We start from the raw sequence: 6,000 nt of genomic DNA on the forward strand, positions 1-6,000 counted from the left end.
AAAAAACAGAGGGACCAACTCAGATGAGGAAGGCAACTTAGGCAATGGCACCAAATGAACCATTTTAGAAAAACGGTCACACACCACCCAGATGACAGACATCCTCTGAGAAACAGGGAGGTCCGAGATAAAGTCCATAGAGATGTGCATCCAAGGCCTCTTCGGAATAGGCAAGGGCAACAACAACCCACTAGCCCTAGAACAACAAGGCTTGGCCCGAGCACACACACCGCAAGACTGCACAAAAACACGCACATCTCGAGACAGGGAAGGCCACCAGAAGGATCTAGCCACCAAATCTCTGGTGCCAAAAATTCCCGGATGACCTGCCAGAGTAGAAGAATGAACTTCCGAGATGACTCTAGTGGTCCACTCGTCAGGAACAAACAGTCTACCAGACGGACAACGATCAGGTCTATCCGCCTGAAATTCTTGCAAAGCACGTCGCAAATCAGGAGAGACAGCAGACAAAACCACTCCATCCTTAAGGACACCAGCAGGTTCCCAGGAGAGTCAGGCTCAAAACTCCTAGAAAGAGCATCTGCCTTCACATTCCTAGAACCCGGTAAGTACGAGACCACAAAATTAAACCGGGAAAAGAACAACGACCAACGTGCCTGTCTAGGATTCAGGCGCCTGGCAGACTCCAAATAAATTAAATTCTTGTGATCAGTCAAAACTACCACCTGATGTTTGGCACCCTCAAGCCAATGACGCCACTCCTCAAATGCCCACTTCATGGCCAAAAGCTCCCGATTACCAACATCATAGTTTCGCTCGGCGGCCGAAAATTTTCGCGAAAAGAACGCACAAGGTCTCATCACTGAGCAGTCGGGACTTTTCTGCGACAAAACCGCCCCCGCTCCAATCTCGGAAGCATCGACCTCAACCTGAAAGGGAAGAGAAACATCAGGCTGGCGCAACACAGGGGCAGACAAAAAGCGGCGCTTAAGCTCCCGAAAGGCCTCCACGGCAGCAGGGGACCAATTGGCAACATCAGCACCCTTTTTAGTCAAATCCGTCAGAGGTTTAGCAACGCCAGAAAAACCAGCTATAAATCGACGATAAAAATTAGCAAAGCCCAAGAATTTCTGGAGACTCTTCAGAGAAGTAGGCTGCGTCCAGTCGTAAATAGCCCGAACCTTGACAGGGTCCATCTCAATAGAAGAAGGGGAAAAAATGTACCCCAAAAAGGAAATTTTTTGAACCCCAAAAACGCACTTTGAACCCTTTACACACAAAGAATTCTCTCGCAAAACCTGAAAAACCCTCCTGACCTGCTGAACATGAGACTCCCAGTCATCAGAAAAAATCAAAATATCATCCAAGTACACTATCATAAATTTATCCAAATATTCACGGAAAATATCATGCATTAAGGACTGAAAGACAGAAGGTGCATTAGAAAGGCCGAAAGGCATTACCAAATACTCAAAATGGCCCTCAGGCGTATTAAATGCGGTTTTCCACTCATCCCCCTGCTTAATTCGCACCAAATTATACGCCCCACGAAGATCAATCTTAGAGAACCACTTAGCCCCCCTTATGCGAGCAAACAAATCAGTCAGCAAAGGCAACGGATACTGATATTTGACTGTAATTTTATTCAGGAGTCGATAATCAATACAAGGCCTCAGAGAGCCATCCTTTTTAGAGACAAAGAAAAAACCGGCTCCTAAAGGTGATGAAGAAGGACGAATATGTCCCTTTTCCAGGGACTCCTTAATATACTCGCGCATAGCAGCATGTTCAGGTACAGATAGGTTAAACAAACGACCCTTTGGAAATTTACTGCCAGGAATCAGATCTATGGCGCAATCACAATCCCTGTGAGGAGGGAGTGAACCAATCTTAGGCTCTTCAAAAATATCACGATAATCAGACAAAAATGCCGGAATCTCAGATGGAATAGATGACGAATTGGGCACCATAGGAGTGTCCCCATGAGCCCCCCGACATCCCCAGCTTAACACAGACATAGCTTTCCAGTCAAGGACTGGGTTATGAGACTGTAACCATGGTAATCCAAGCACCAAAACATCATGTAAATTGTACAACACAAGGAAGCGAATCACCTCCTGATGGTCTGGAGTCATACGCATAGTCACTTGCGTCCAGAACTGTGGTTTATTACAAGCCAAAGGTGTAGAATCAATACCCTTCAGAGGTATAGGGACTTCCAGAGGCTCTAAATCAAACCCACAGCGCCTGGCAAAGGACCAGTCCATAAGACTCCAGAGTCCACATAGGCATCCACGGTAATAACTGATAATGAACAAATCAAGGTTACAGACAAAATAAATTTGGACTGTAAAGTGCCAATTGAAATAGACTTGTCAACCTTCCTAGTACGTTTAGAGCATGCCGATATAACATGAGCAGAATCACCACAATAGAAGCATAACCCATTTTTACGCCTATAATTCTGCCGCTCGCTTCTGGACATAATTCTGTCACATTGCATTTTCTCTGGCGTCTCTTCAGAAGATACCGCCAAATGGTGCACGGGTTTGCACTCCCGCAAACGCCGATCAATCTGAATTGCCATTGTCATGGACTCATTCAGACCTGTAGGCGCCGGGAACCCGACCATAACATCTTTAACGGCATCAGAAAGGCCCTCTCTGAAATTTGCCGCTAAGGCGCACTCATTCCACTGAGTAAGCACAGACCATTTACGAAATTTTTGGCAGTATATCTCAGCTTCATCTTGCCCTTGAGATAGGGCTATCAAAGCTTTTTCAGCTTGAATCTCCAAATTAGGTTCCTCATAAAGCAACCCTAAAGCCAGGAAAAACGCATCCACATTGAGCAACGCAGGATCCCCTGGTGCCAATGAAAATGCCCAATTTTGAGGGTCACCTCGCAGCAAAGAAATTACAATCTTAACCTGCTGGACAGGATCTCCTGAGGAGTGAGGTCTGAGAGAAAGGAATAATTTACAATTATATTTGAAATTCAGAAACCGAGATCTATCTCCGGAAAACACCTCTGGTGTAGGGATTTTAGGTTCAGAAATAGGAGTATGTATAACAAAATCTTGTAAATTTTGAACCTTCGTAGCAAGATTATTTAAACCTGCAGCCAAACTCTGAGGATCCATCTTTAAACAGGTGAGCTCAGAGCCATTCAAGGATTATAAGGAGAGAAAGGCAAAGGCAGTAATTAGAGCTGATATACAACTGATCCAACTATGGAGCAAGCATAGGGAAAAAGAAAAAAAAAAAAAAAAATTTACAGACTTCCTTTTTCTCTCCTTTCTTCTGCCAATAAGTTTAACACATGGCCGGTCATACTGTCATGGTTCCCAATGGCAAGGGAACGTAAGAAACATATAAATAACGAACGAGCTCTCGGGTGATGGAAACTCGAGTTGACCGTGAGCTAAATCTACCACACAACTAATAGTAGCCAGGGAGCATACCTACGGCTTCCTAAATGCCACGCGCCAGCCGGAGGACTAACTAAGCCTGGTAGAGGAAGAAACAGACCTGGCTTACCTCTAGGGAAATACCCCAAAAGATGATAGCAGCCCCCCACATGTAATAACGGTGAAATAAGAGGAAAAGACATACACAGTATGAAAGTAGATTTAGCAAAGAGAGGTCCACTTACTAGATAGCAGAAGGATACAAAAGAGGACTTCACGGTCAACTGAAAACCCTTTCAAAAAACCATCCTGAAATTACTTTAAGACTCCTGTGTCAATTCATGACACAGGAGTGGCAATTTCAGCCCGCAAGAGCTTCCAGCTACAGAGAATTACAAAAACTGCAAACTGGACTAAAGATACAAAACAAAAGGACAAAGTCCACTTAGGCTACGTTCACATTAGCATTGTGCGCCGTTGCGTCGGTGACGCAACGCACAACGCACGCAAAAACGCGTCAAAACGCACGCAAAAACGCTGCGTTTTGCGACGCATGCGTCGGTTTTTGCCGAAAATCGGACGCAAGAAAAATGCAACTTGTTGCGTTTTCTTGGTCTGACGCTTGCGGCAAAAAAGACGCATGTGTCGCACAACGCAACAAAAAAAACGCATGCGTCCCCCATGTTAAGTATAGGGGCGCATGACGCATGCGTCGCCGCTGCAAACCCGACGCACATTAGCTTAACGCTAATGTGAACGTAGCCTTAGCTGATCAGCAGACTAGTAGCAGGAACATGCAACCGAAGGCTCTGGTTACAATGATGACCGGCAAGGAAATGACTGGAGAGCAAGGCTAAATAGGAAACTCCCAAACGCTGATGGAAGCAGGTGAACAGAAGCAGCAAAGTGCAAACAAGTCACCAGTACCACCAGCAACCACCAGGGGAGCCCAAAAAGCGGATACACAACAGTGGGGTGTATCAGTTTTGGAGTTTGCAACGTGCAGAGCAGATGGCTCTGCAAAAGCTCAGCCTGTGTGAGTTAACACAGATCCAGCAGAGCGAACTCCTAGCACCCCGCAGCATGATATGATGGTGCAGTCGCCCTCGGCAACCAGACTCATACAGACTCTCTTGTTTCCCAGCTGCGATCCGGAGGATACTATTTGTTGTTTTGTTTGTGAGTACGCAGAACATTAAACTACATTTACTTTTGAACTTTCCTGGGTCACTGCCTCATCACTGCACAGTGTAGACACCGCTGCACTACATTTGGTTGGAGAATGCGGACAGTGTGAACTGAGGCATACCGCAAAGCATGCTGCATGTCGGTTATTAGGCCTGCAACACTGCAGCCCAAGCCTGCTGACAAGATGGAGGAAATACTAAGACAGTTGGCCCTCTCTCAAGCGCAACAGCAGAAGTTGCAGGAGTTTCATCAGCAGCAGCTACAGCAGCAAACCAAAAATTTGATTCTGCAACAGATTGCGGCTCTGCGAGAGACGTCCCCACCAGTGACCTCGATTCGTTCGGTATAAAGTCTGGTCAGCGCTGAGGAAGATGAGTCCTGAGGACGATATGGAGCTGTTCCTCACCGTGTTCGAGCGCACAGCCGAGCGGGAGAGCTTGCTGTTGTCCCAGTGTGTCCCATTTCCGGTGACTACCTCTTGAAGCTCATCAAGAGAATGCCAAGAGTGTGCAAAGCAGTCATCAAAGCAAAAGGTGGCTACTTTGAAGAACCTAGAATATAAGACATATTTTCAGTTGTTCCACACTTTTTTGTTAAGTATATAATTCCACATGTGTTAATTCATAGTTTTGATGCCTTCAGTGTGAATTTATAATTTTCATAGTCATGAAAATACAGAAAAGTCTTTAAATGAGAAGGTGTGTCCAAACTTTTGGTCTGTACTGTACATACGATAACATACCTAGTAGACAATGAGGAATGTGCCACGCCATCTCCCACCCTCCCCGACGCTCATTTCGGATAAACCTTTCTCAAGGGGGCGTGCCAAGGCTAAAATATCCCATCCATTTATAGTTAGCATGTCCGCAGAGATACCAATCAATGACCGCTAACAAGTCACGCCCACTAGCACTGATGCACACGGGCCCATGTGACCAAGCGTCAGGAGGCGGACGTAAGCTGAAGAGATCAAGTAAAACACAGTGGTCGGCGCATGCGCAAAAGTTGTAACGCGGCCATCTTGGTTCAGGGAAAGAATGCCAACAGGTATTAAAAAGTAAATAGCCATGGTAATCAAATGAATAAATAAGTATTAATGGCATATATATCGGCATTAACTCATCACCTCAATGGCCATATTGAAATGAATAATAATGAAAAATAATACATAAATACATGGACCGCAGGATCTATGAGTCCATATAGAAACCCACAGTTGCTTAAAGCAGGGATATACGTCAACAAACCATATACATACTCATGCACATGTTCTCATTGAGATATAGAGATATACATGACATTTAAATGTAGTGCAACATGAATACATATATTATATATATAACAAACCCAAATCATATAACAGTATTTACATATTAGATCCCATGTATCAGTGTGGACACTGCTGCACTACACTATCAATTTTCTACAGTATGTCTGTAAAG

This window comes from Ranitomeya variabilis, chromosome 4 (genome assembly GCF_051348905.1).
Source record: "Ranitomeya variabilis isolate aRanVar5 chromosome 4, aRanVar5.hap1, whole genome shotgun sequence".
Taxonomy (NCBI): Eukaryota; Metazoa; Chordata; class Amphibia; order Anura; family Dendrobatidae; genus Ranitomeya; species Ranitomeya variabilis.